The 13542-nt window shown below is 42.5% G+C and overlaps 1 long non-coding RNA gene across 1 annotated transcript in view; it reads right to left on the bottom strand.

Moving 5' to 3' along the window:
• LOC122234921 overlaps nucleotides 1–10242 on the bottom strand; it is a 51858-nt gene extending 41616 nt beyond the window's left edge. The window contains exons 1-5 of the long non-coding RNA XR_006212910.1: nucleotides 10009–10242; nucleotides 6316–6470; nucleotides 6099–6222; nucleotides 3419–3738; nucleotides 1875–2021 (exon numbers count right to left, since the gene is read on the bottom strand). This is a non-coding gene — a long non-coding RNA (uncharacterized LOC122234921). The remainder of the gene's footprint in view (nucleotides 1–1874; nucleotides 2022–3418; nucleotides 3739–6098; nucleotides 6223–6315; nucleotides 6471–10008) is intronic.
• Between the last annotated feature and the right edge of the window lie 3300 nt (nucleotides 10243–13542).

The following is a 13542-nucleotide window of genomic DNA, read 5'->3' on the forward strand; positions in this document are numbered from 1 at the left end:
AATCCATAGAGATTACTGTGGTAGAATGTTTCAACCCAGTGTAGCTTTCAGGCACAAGTAATTTTCATCGGAGCAAAATTCACAGTCAATTTATGATCAACAAAGATATTAAAATCTTAAAATTCTATGGTAGATGCCAAAATCAAACTACCACAGGGACTTAGCTTTTTTTTTAATTAAAATTTTTGAAGTATTTTAACAGCACACACACACACACACACACACACACACCACACACAAACCTGCAACTCGAACCTTGATGGAATCAAAAAGGAATTTGCATTTTTGATTTTATGTACAGCTGGTGGCCAATGTGTTTATCTCGGTAGGGAGAAGGGGCAGGTGGGGGATAAAAATAGTAGTTAAGATAAAAGAATGATCTCAGTATGGATTTTTTAAATAAATGACAAAAAAATGGATGACAGAATTGAAAATCTATATTCTCCTCAGGAAGCAGGTATGGGAATAGAGGGAGCAACAGCATGCCTTCAGTGGAAGAGCAAAGAGAAGGTATCATCAAAGCCCAACCCTCATTAGAAGTGGCCCCTCTAATCTCAGGTTAAGAATTTAGGGCTCTTTTGAGAACACTATTATGTGCCCGTGGTTGTGTGTCAGGCAGAACTGGCTACATAATTTAAGGAACTCAGAAAAAAATGAAACTGTGAGGCCCCTTGTTCAGTAATTATGGAGAATTTCAAGATGGCGACAGTAAAGCATTAAACCAAGGCCAACACCCTGAGCAACTGCACAGGTCACATACTCATAAAACTGACCCTGACACCAAATTATCCACACCCACATTAGCTTCCATCCTTTTACTGAATTGCACAACCCAGGAGGTGTGTGCCTCTATCCGGGCTTTACAGATGAGGCCATTGAAAATGAGAGCAGTGTTTCACTCAGTCAGCTTGTGAGAGCTCAGATCCTCTTCCAAGAGACCTAGCACTTTCTACCATCCTGGCTACACTTAGTCCTCCACAACAGGCAAAGGTCAGTAAAATGCTCAATATGATACCTGAACTTCTAGTCTTCCAAAGATCTGGACTTCAATCAGGTAAGTCTCCTAAGCATGAGCTACCTGTTCTATTTGTGCTTTGCTTACAGATTTTGCCCAATAAGTGTTAGCTAAATGAGTGAGTAGGTAAACATGGTGTTCAATATAATAATAATATACTTTGGTAGATAATTTTTACATTTTTAAAAGCATTGTCACACACTTATTTTTTTCTAGAATTTTATATTGCTGGGTATTTTAAGTAATTCTTACGACTTATAAATCCCTGAGAGTCTGAGCCTGATATAGGACAAGAGAAATACCCACCCATATTCATTCAGAACTCTTTGCTAAGCACTGACTGAGCTAACCACTAGAAATAAATATACATATATATGTATGCACGCATTTCCCTTAAAGTCTTTACCATCAGTAAGGCTTCCAGGATACTTTCTGAAGGGGAGTAAAAGGTATTTAGATGGACAACTGTGGGACAAGATTTCAAAAGTAGAACGACATTTGCAAATCGCAAGACACGGAGAAAGAATGCATGTGTCACGTGATGGGAAACGAGAATGAAGAAGACAGGGACAGACCATGAAAGGACCTTGAGCACAAAGCTCAGGATGCTGGCTTTCTCCTACAGGCTCTGAGGAATCATTCTAGGAGCCAAATGGCATTTCCATGACAAAATATATGGCTCTCAATCTGGAAACACTTAGAGATGGGAATTGTAGGCTTCATAGCCAAAAACTAGTCCTAATCATCCCAGCCCCATTCATCCTGGGTTCTCCATAATAGTTATCCCACAAATGTCCAAAGGTTCCTGAGAGTGAGAAGGAGCAGACTTCATGGAATTCTCATAAGAATGATTTCATACCTGAATGCTCACCCATGAGCCCTGGTATGTTAATACCAGCCTCTCCACAAAGTTATAGGCAGGCAGTCAGTCTTGCATGATGGAGGGTCTTCAGGTCTCAAATGGAGGATCCAGTCTCTTCAAAGCTGAGTAAGTTCTGTGGCCGTTCTGAAAAATTAATGAGTCGCCTTCTATGAACTTAGTGCAAGCCCTTCCAGTTTAACCTATTAGGTATTTCTCAACCGTAACCCCTCACCATCAGCTGTCACCACCCTAGTTCAGGACTTTTTCTTGGACAACTGTATCAGCCTGCTATCTGACCTGCAGCCTTACTTTTCCTGTGCTCAAATTCACCCTGTGCCCAGCTGCCCAAATGACACACATAAGGCACCAATCTGACCACTTTTACTCCCTGCATAAGAGCATCCCCATCCTCTACTTGATGAAGTCCAAGCCGGTTGCCACGGCATGTAATACTACACATACCTACCTCCGGGCCTGATTAGCTCTCCCCAAACCTCCCCATCTGCTCTCCGGTGTGGCATGAAACAGCTTGTGATTCCTGCACACACACTACCTATTTAACCTTCCCTGCTTTTCTCATCCATTCCTTCTGCCTAAAGGATCCTCTTAACATTTCCTTTCCTGGCTGATTCTGAGTCATCCTTAAAGTTAATTCTGTTGCCTTTTCCTCCAGAAAACCACCATGGACTCCTCCAGCCCCAGTGATAGGTGTCTCTCCTTTCTGATGCCATAAAAACTCTTCACATACATCTTTTTAAATTATATCACCATCATTTATGTATATGTCTCCCCCTTTGGATGTGAATTCTTTGAGGATTCTAACATATCTTCTTTATTCCAAGAGTTAACAGAGCACCTATACCCACTGGTGTTCATGTGTGCATATATCATGGCTTTCTAAGTTGGAGGGTCCGAAGAAGGAAAGGAAGAAGCAAGGTAGGTTAGGCAGAAGTAAATGTTACATGGCTATAAGGGGCCATAGAAGAAATAACCTTCTCCTTTTTTCCCCCTGCTGCTAAGATCTAGAATACTTCCTAATTAATAAATATATCCCAAAGACATTCATGGAAAAGGAAAAGGAGGTGATCCTTGTATTGGATCCCCACAGAACAGGGCTTCAAAATAATCACCACCCCCTCATGAACATCTAAAAGCATTAGGAGCTCTCCAATTCCCCTAGACAAGATGAGCCATGGGAGGCAATTTTTTTTTTTTTAATTTAAATCCAAGTTAGGTAACATATAGTGTAGTAATGGATTCAGTAGTAGAATGTAGTGATTCATCACTTACATACAACACCCAGTGCTCATCCCAAGTGCCCTCCTTAATCCCTATCACCACTTAGCCCATCCCCCCACCTACCTCCCCTCCAGCAATCCTCAGTTTGTTCTCTGTATTTAAGAGTCTCTTATGGTTTGGGGAGGCAACTTTATTAGGACAAAATTGACATGTTATCGGCAGCCGTAATGCTCTTTCCTTTCTGTCCCTAACTAAATTGTTAAAAGGCAACCATCCATTCTGAGATGGTAAGAAAGTCTTACTTGAGATGGCAAGACAGCCAGGAAAGGTAAACCTTTTTTTTTTTTTTTTTAATCTTTCTCGAGTATGGCTCAGGACTAATTTGAGGACGAGAAACGATTCCAGTGCCTTGTAAATTGCGATCCACATTGCAACTCCTAGCAGCCACAGTTCAGCACAGTTAGAAGTCAATTAAGGGAGGCCCAGGATTAAGACATCATGGAGACTGAATTATCTCACACCAGCAGGAAAGAGTCGTTTCTTCAGTTCAGGTTCATGGTCTTTGGAGCAGAAGTGGTTTTGAAGAGGAAAGAAAATACCGGCGACTGTGGTCTGTTACTTTCTGCAAGACAAGGAAATAGAGAAGATTCCAACCTAAATTTATAGCTAGCTTTTCAATATTTTTTAACTAATGAATTTATCTTTTTAATACACTTTGAGTACAAATTTCAGGGCTTCAGGTTCATTGGGAACAGCTAAAAATACCAAAACATGGAATAAACCACAACATCCCGCAGTTCCCTCCATATGTTTTATTTTTTTCCCCTGTTTATGGGATAAAATAGGTGAAATAAAAGTAAAAGTTTAATTACAAGAAATAAAGTGTCAGCAGTGAAGTTCACAGCCAATTTTTGTACTTGGAGTCATGGAGCATGTTTCCATGATATGATTGTAGGTTTTTGATTGTGCAATAAAATAATTTCAACAATAAAAACCATTAGTATGCAGGTGTTCTACAATTTTCTTAGGGAGTTTTGCAAGAGTTGGCATGCATTTGATAAATGCACTCTCAAACCCCAAACTCCTATGCAGAGACATGTGGCTTCACACGGAAAAGGCTTTTGCACACCTGCAGTAATCAAGCAAAAACATAATGGGAAGCAAGGGGATTGGGGGACACACACCCTTCTGTCTTCAGACGAATATTGAAGTATTAATGAAGCCTCATACACAGAAAGGCAGTATTGTTATTTGCTGACTTGGCCCACCCACAGTTTTAGTAACTATCACTTTAGAGATTCACGTGTGATCTTTAAATAAGCATAAAGGGGACAAATCATATTTTGACCTTATCGCAAAATTAAAAGTCACAACATGGCTTTTAAAGTAACTCTACTGTTCTTATAGTGAAGAGATACTCAGTTCATTGGCGTTTCTGAGCAAGTTTCTCATGATGAGCTCTTATTCTACGCTTAACAAATAAAGATGGTGTGCATTCACATCTAAGCCTTACACTGCAGAATCCTTTACAGGATCCTTCTACGCATCACCCACATTTAAAGCAGAATGAAGCAGAGCTCCCTGGTGGGCACGGAGGCAGGAACCCTGAGCCCAGCTCTGCAGACACCTGGGTAGGCACAGCCTGGGAACTACCTCTCTATACTCCAGTGAGAGAAAATGCATTGTGTGTGTTACATAATAATTTCATTGAGGAAATTTTTACATCTCTTGTTTTTCAATGGTAGCAGAATACATTACTCTTTTCTCTTGATCCGATTAGCAAATGACCTCCAAGACCTAACAGCAGTAGATGTGAAGTCAATGTGCACGAGGTCCTCACCCACCTCTCAGCCCATTCTGGCAGCATCTCTTGATGGTTACTCCACAAGGAGCTAAAATTAGGTCACAGCAGCCTATCTAAGGCAAGTCTGGGTGGAAAGATCCAAAGGTGAGCCTAAGCCAGCATCTGTATGAATTACTAACAGCCCAAGCCAAGAATACTTAATAGCAATGCCAAGTGCAAAGGGAAGAGTAAGTAGGTTGTAAATGGGAAACAAAGCCAAAGGCCAGGATTCAGGAGGAAAGAGAAGAAGAGCAGAATCAGATCAGGGAGGAAGCAAGATGATTCCAGGCAATTGTTCTGACTCTCACTGGTCTGCTTTCAACTGGTTATTAGGCCCAGTAACATCCATGGGCAAAGCTGAAAGATTCAGAGTTTGGGCTAATACTCCCTGCTGCCAAAACGTTTAGTTTTTTTCTTTATCTATTTATATTGTCACCTCTTTAAGCAGTGGACACTTCTTCACTACCCATTGAGAGTCTAACAGTGAAATAGATGGAAAAAATCTGGTCCCCTCTGATTCTGAAGACCAGGGGTTAAAGACCACACCTGTTCCCCTTGTCAGGGGTGAAAAAGGAGGCAGGAACGAGGAAGGAACTCCTATGATAGGCTTAGCCAGCCTAAACTTTTTCTTCTGATATTCTTTTACTTTTTAAACTCTGTATTTCCAAACATAAGAATAATAGCCTCCAGCACATAAAAAGCATTCACATACTATCAATATGTACCCAGCCCTGTGCTAAGTGTTACAGAAATCACAAATATTGCAAAATGCTGTTCCTGCCCTCAAGGTTTTTGCAATTTCAGTAAAAGACAAAAGACTTCTATATGAAGCCATAAAACTGGATTTTGTTAGGCAAAGAACCACCTCAAAACTCTGTGGCTTGAAATAATCATTTATCTCCTCTCAATTCTGTGGGTTGCAGGTTTGGGTTGGGCTCAGCTGAGACACAGGCACCTTTGCCTTACATAGCGTCTGATGATCCCACTCCTATATCTGGGGCCTCAGCTGAGACAGCTGGCAGGGTTGGGGTGGCCAGGCCTTTCTCTCCACAGGAAAAAGAGGGCAGGCTTATTCAGAGTAGACATGTTCCAAGAGAGCAAGTTCAGAAACTGCAAGGTCTCTGGAGGCTTAGACTCACAGTTTACACATTGTCACTTCTGTCACATTTTTGTCTGTTAGGTTGGTTGGTTGGTTGAATCGAGTCATGAGCCAGCCACAATTCAAGAGGTAGAGAAACCCACTCCATCTCTTCATGGGACAAGCTGCAAAGAATTTGTGGCCAGATGTAATCGTCCACAATCACCCACTAGCTATAATTATTTGTATTATTTGTATTATTGTAATTATTCACTCACTTCCGAGATTGCTGGAAACCATCATATAGTTTTATCACAAACGCAGAGTCCAATATCTTGGGAACTTTATCCAGATGTGGATGGTTCAGATGTGGACAAGGCCTCTTAGGTACAGCTTCTTGCATGTGGCTCCTCTTAGTCCGGAAATTTGTGAACTAAACAGACACATTTGTTTGCTCCCTCTCCCCACATACCCAACATGCAATGGTGAGATGGCAATAAGAAAATTGTAATAAATATCTCCATTCAAAAAAAAGAGAGGGGTACCCGGGTGGCTCAGTCAGTTAAGTATCCAACTCTCGGTTTTGGCTCAGGTCATGATCTCATCATTTCATGAATTCGAGCCCCACCTCAGGCTCTGTGCTGACAGTGTGGAGCCTGCCTGGGATTCTCTCCCTCCATTCCTATCTTTGCCCCTCCCCAACTCGCACTGTCTCTGTCTCTCTCAAAATAAATAAATAAGCTTTAAGAATTTTTTTAAAAAAGGAGAAATGGGAAGTAAATAGGAATCATTGGTGCATAGCAACTCAAGAATCCAGTCATGTACATATACAATAAGAAATAGCCCTTATTTACAGAGAAATAGCTTTTCTCATCCTGCTCCCTTTTCAAAGAAATTTGAGGGCCCAGAGTCATCTGTTTACTTTGAACTGTTTTGGTCCCATTAGAATGCAACCTTATACAACCCCCTTTAAAACTTTGTGGGTTTCCTATGTATCAGGGTAGAGCCCATTTAATTAGACACAGAAAACACACACACACACACACACACACACACACACACACACACAATTGTTTTTGATGTGCTCTCCTTTCTTCTTTTGACAGGAAATCAGGATGCTATAAATTAATGCCCTTGAAGTCTTTAGAAGTTATCTTGCCCTATTGAGAGAATCTTCTAGGAACCACCACAAATCTTTCTGAGGTCTGTACAGGTGCTTAAAACCAACCCCCCCCCAAAAGATTTTAGAAGGATCTTTTGTAGACTGAAGAGACTGTGACTGAAAACTATTTTATTTTCTAATTTAGAAAGTCTAGAAAGGCCCTCTATACTTCCTCTACTTTCTGCCTGCAAACTGAATAGTTTTCTTTAGTTCATCCCTTTCTTCGTATATGTTTTCAACACTCTGCCTGAAAATTTTCTTAATTGGATCCACAATCGTATGAGTTAGTTACATTTTCTAACTTCCGAGTCACCACATGCAGTGGTTTTGCCAATTACTTTGAAACAAAACTAGTGCCACATGTTTTAGGTTTTTTTGTGTTGGCAGCACCTCACTTCCTGGTACCAATTTCTGTTTAAGTTAGCCTTTGTTGTGCAACAAACTACCTCAAAAGTTAGCAGCTTAAAACACTGATTTGCTCATAGTCTTGTAGGTCAACGATTGGTGTTGGACCCAATGGTATGCTGATCTGGCTGTAGTCATTGCTGAATATGTAAACTGTCAACAGCGGGGGTCAACACTGAGCCCCTGATATGGCGCCATTTCTTGGTAAAACTGCCAGCCACCTAATAGCAGGTTGATTAGACTGGACGACCTCCATGTGGTCTTCCATGCCTTTCCATTAGAGGCAGTACTTTGTTCTCATGGAATTGACACTTCCTCTGAATATGGATTTGCCTTCACTTCCCACAACACAAATGCCAAAACTACCATCCATGAACTTGCAGAATGCCTTATTTACCATCATACTACTCTACATAATATCGCTCTGGACAAGAGAATTAATTTTTCAGCAAATAAAGTGGATCATGGGCTTATATTCATGGAATTCACTGTGCTTACCATAACCCTCATCTTTCTGAGGCTTAACAGAATAGTAGAAAGGCCTTTGAAGACACAGTTAACGGTATCAGTGCGGAACCACTCTTTTGTGACACCCTCTAGGATGCAGTAAGTGCCAGATTAATGACTAATATATTGTACTGTTTCTTCCATAGATAGGATTCAGGATCCTGAGAATCAAGGGATGGAAATAGAAGTGGCTCATATTACTATTACCCGTGTCCTCTACTAGTAAAATTTCTGCTTTCTTTCCTCACAATTTTGGGCTCTGCTGGTTTCAAATGCTTTGTTGCTAAGGAAGAAGGTTTCCAGGGGTGTGCCTGCATGGGTACACGTGTGTGCACACACACATGTTTCATTAAACTGGAAGCTGAGATGACCACCTGGCCACTTGGGCTCTTCACATCAGTAAACCAACTGTCAAAGAAGGAGGTTCCTTTATTGGTTGGGGTGAAAAAAAATTGGTTTGCTACTTGAAAGGTTTTCTCCCTCCCACCAACCAATTTTGACACCAACTGGGTGTCCTCCAAATCCAATTTAATTCTGACATTAACTATCTGAGTTAGTGTCAGACTCCACAGGTTTAAGGGCTCAGTCCCACAAAACTGCTCCCATTTCAGATGCCAATTGCGAGTATCAGGTCCCAGGTTACCCACGCTTCTGTCCAACTTGGCTACAAAGTTGGGGGTTCCCATAACCCCCCTCCTCAGTTTCGGTAATTTATAAGAATGACTCATAGAACTCAGGAAAATTCTATACTTACAATTACCGTTGATTATAAAAGATACAAATGAACAGCCAGATGAAAAGGTACATACGGCAATGTCCAGAAGGATCCTGAATGCAGGAGCCTCTGTCCCCACGGGGTTGGGATATGCTACCCTGCCTGCACATGTATGCATACACCAACTCAGAAGTTGCCCAGATCCCATCAATTAAGGGTTTTTAATGGAGGTGGCATTACATAGACATGACTGATTAAATTGTTGGCCATTGATGATTAACTCAATCTTTATCCCCTCACCCCTCCCTAGAGGTTGTGGCAGGAGACTCAAAGTTCCAACTCTCTAATCACATGGTTGTTTCTCTGATGACCAACCCCTATCCTGAAGCTATCTACAGGGCTACCAAGAGTGCCCTCAGGAGAACAAATGACATCCTATCACCCTTATCCCTCGGGAAATCCCAAGGGGTTTAGGAGCTCTGTGCCAGGAACCAGGAACAAAGACCAGATATTTTTCTTATTATACCACACTACTGCATAATAGGAGCAGAGACCTCTTAATACTCCCAATGCTCTGTGATAAAGGAAATAGAAAACTGCAGTGGCCCATTATAGGTGAGACAGCTAACAGCACAGAACCTTCCGGAGCGACAGTTTAGGTCCCCCACCCACCATCAGACAAGAACCATGATGAGTTGAGGCCCCAGATTGGAGCAAAGGGAATATGGCAAGGTTACAGAAAGAAAGAAGCTTTAAATGCCAGCAATGACTGTGCGACCAGTTGCAGAAAAGAGGACGGTAGTTCTTACTAGTATTTCTTCCTTAATTTGGTATGAAGCCCTATATAGTTTGCTTTTCTTTTTCTTCTCTTTTTCCTACCTATCTGAGGTATATTCATAATGGTTTACATTATATATAATGTACATAATAATATATTACCCATAATGCCAAGTTATCAAGGTATTGACTGCACTAGACTATTCTATCATCAGTTTGTTTAAGCTGAGAATGGCTTTTCCTGGAATCCTTCCCCTCTCTATGATTCCAGGCTAGAGTTGGCCAAAGGGGGAACTGGAAGAGAAGCAGCTCGGCATCAGGAAGTGGTTCTACACAGCTCTGTCCCTTCCTCCTTCTCTTGGGAGTGAGCCTGCCCCCCCAGAGCACACCTTCTGCCTCTCTCACCTGAGGGCAGATCTCTGCAGTAGGCATGTCATTCCACCTCCAGATTATGGGATCCACGTGCCACATTCTTCAGCCTTATCAGAGTAAGGATGGCATTTGTCCTGTTTCCATATACTTCTCAGCTGGTTCAGAACTCAGGTGGGGAAGAGAGGTCTTCATTATTGGGCTCCCCTGAACCCCGGGATTGATTCCTCAAGGAGATCCAGGAAAGCTTTCTACCAGATCTTGAAAGATGTCATGGGACTAGAATAAATGAGAACCAAGGAGGCAGGCACAAGAAACAGTGTGAGCAGAGAAAGAATGTAGTGGGCAGGAAAAGGAAGATTCATGTGAGGCACAGAACTACATTTTCTACGCAAAAGAAAAATAACGGATGCAGTTTGACAAGACACAGGACAGCGGGGCAGCTGATGGCAGCCTGGAAGACTAAGGTTTTCGTAACAGTTACTTTAATTTTGCGCCAATTGTTCTGGTTCCTCCTAATATTAAATTTTATGATCAGCTTCACTCCCAATTTAATAAAATAATGCAATCGGCTCTTTTATAGATCTCTTTTGTGGCTAATATAGGCTTCTTCAAATCCAAATCAGAGAAATGACTTGCCAATAGTAATGATGTCCCAAGCTCTCCAATTGCCTGTCTCTCCCATCATCCTCACTATACCTGACTTGACTTGGAAAGCTATTTTGCAGTGTTGCAACATTAATAATGCTTACCAGGAGCAGAATGCCTTTTTTATGTGGTTGATGTTATTTCAGCATGCTTTACTAGAAAGGCAAAGAGAAAGAGGTCCAGGATGATAGAAACATTTTGCCCTGGTTCAGTATCTGTCAGGAATTTAACCGATGAATTGTATCTCAGCGTCCGAGCTCATGCGTATGTTATGTATCATGCTGTTGGAAAATGTACCCATATTTCCCTTTGGTCCCTTTTCTGCCCTCCCCCGCCCCCTCCCTGCATTTCAAATTCATTTTTGTTTCTGTTCCAGGACTAATGAGACTGTGATCAATGCCTCTCTAGCTGACCCTGCCTTCAAGTCTTCAATCATAGCTTCTCTGTCTAACCCACTACCCTCTCCTCTTTGTCAACCGATGGATTTATTTAGTTAAGAAAACTAAAATACGATCATGCCTCAACTCCACAAACAGGCCTCTGGGTTGATTTTCTTCATTTTATGAAATCCAACCAACCGTAGGCGCTAAACTATGTCTTTACGGTGTCTGTGTCTGGGCTGATAATATTTTCTTCCTTTGTGAAGATGTTTTAAGGTCTGTCTCTTTCTCCTCAAGTCAGTTCAAGAGTGCTGTGCTCTGCAGGGTCACTTCCTGAGCCTGAGGTTCTGAGATTGGATCCAGAAAGCTCTATCCCTAAGCAGGTTTTTCGTATGAGTTAGGTGCTCACAGTTGTCCCCTTCCTAAAAGGGGACTCCAGATGAGGTCAGCACCCACCAAGGGGTGCTGGGAAGAGCCTGGCAGCCCAGATACCCACTGCCCGCTGCTCACCGATGAGCCAGACGCCCCACGACGGGGTAGGGGTGCCGTGACTGCAAGCTTCAGAAGACCCCTCCCTGCAGGCTGCCCTTCCTGCTTCCGCGGTTGCGCCAACCTCACATCCAATCCTAACAGGACTTCTAGGACAAAATGCTTTTTACACACCCCATCTCACTTGTCACTTCCAATGTTCCTAAAGGCAACCCGATTCCTTCGCTGTTTCCGGAAGTGTAGAGCCGGAGCTTCCGGCAGTTCAGTCCCTCGCCTTAATTGCAGGCAGCTAAGTGAGGGGCCGTCTCTGGCCAGCTTCACGCTCCTCCCTCCTGGGCCGCTTACTCCCACCGCCCCACTTTTGGTCTAAGCCCTGCCTCTCGCACAGTGCGCTCCATTCCGAGCCCCCAGATGCCATCCGCACACACGCTGCCTTCGCCTCCAGTGGCCTGTACCCCTGTGCTGCATCCTCTCCGGGATACACAGCTTCCGGCTACTTTTTGGCAGGCTCTGGGCCATGGGCGCTTCCCAGGTTCCGAATGCTTTGCGGGGGAAACGTGGGGAGGCACCTGGGGGCTCAGACGGTTAAGCCTCCGACTCTTGATTTCAGCTCAGGTCATGATTTCACGGTTTGTGAATTCGAGCCCTAATCCAGTTTGGGATTCTCTCTCCCTCTCTCCCTGTTCTTCACACACACACGCGTTCTCTCTCCCCCCATCTCAAAATAAATAAATAAATAAATAAACATTTTTAAAATTACCAAAAAAAAGAGGGGGGCACTCGAGTGGCTCAGTTGGTTGAGCCTCCCACTTCAGCTCAGGTCATGATCTCACAGTTGGTGGGTTCGAGCCCGTGTGGGGCTCTGTGCTGACAGCTCAGAGCCTGGAGCCTGCTTCAGATTCTGTGTCTCCCTCTCTCTGCCCCTCCCCGGCTTGTGCATGCTCTCTCTCTTCTCTCTCTGTCTAAAAAATAAATTTAAAAAACATAAAAAAAAAAAAAAAAAAGAAGGAAATGTGGGTATTCTAAACCCCTCCAAGACATGACATGGAACTAAGCCGCATGCCTTAGATTAACCCCGACACTTGAACAAACTGGAATAATGGAGGCTCATGGCATATGGAAAGAAAGCAGAGGAGTGGCATATAATCCTCTGTCTTTCTCTCTCCCCTTTATCTTAGTGTGCTTTTATTTTATTTTATTTTTTTCAAGTTTATTTATTTTGAGAGAGAGAGCTTGAGCAATGGAGGGGCAGAGAAAGGGGAGAGAGCATTCCAAGCAGGCTTCACACTGTCAACACAGAACCCGTCATGGGCCTCGAACCCACCAACCCGTGAGATCATGACCTGAGCCAAGATCAAGAGTCAAGTTACTTAACTGACTGGGCCAACCAGACACCCCATCTTAGTCTCCTTTTAAGAACAAAAACCACACACACAAAATAAATAAATAAAATAAATACAAATAAAAACAAAAACCACATTTTTTGTCTTTTCTCCCCTTCTAGGATAGAGAAGTTCATTTTAACTCAATTTGACCTAATTAAGGTGACACACTGTAATTTCTCCCACTCTTTATGTCTTTGCCCAAGGCCTTTCTTCTTTACAATAACTTACACTCATGCACCTACAATAGCCATCACCAAGATGATGCCACATACTTTGGACTGTCAACCTTCCCAAGCGACCTTGCTTCAAGTCTACTTCCCAAGGGTGGGCCTGCAACTCACAGAGAGAAAATGGAAGTTCCATCTTACGAATCCAATTTAAATGAAATACTCTCCAAAGCAACAGATCTCAATGAAATCTATTTTTCTTTTGTCATTTGCATGCTCACGATTTTGATAAATAATCATTTGCATTTGAAAGGGGAAAAATCAAGTAAAGCATAATTGAATTCTGATACCACTTGGGAAATACGGTCATAGATGTGAGAACGTTAAGATGGTGCAAAGGACCCTAAAAAAATCATTTGTGCAACTAGCACACTGTATGTTTGATCTGCAGATTCCTGGACAAGCTTCATGAGAGAAGCTTTGAGAAAACACTCTTGGGTC

Source organism: Panthera tigris, chromosome F2, assembly GCF_018350195.1.
Source record: "Panthera tigris isolate Pti1 chromosome F2, P.tigris_Pti1_mat1.1, whole genome shotgun sequence".
NCBI lineage: Eukaryota > Metazoa > Chordata > Mammalia > Carnivora > Felidae > Panthera > Panthera tigris.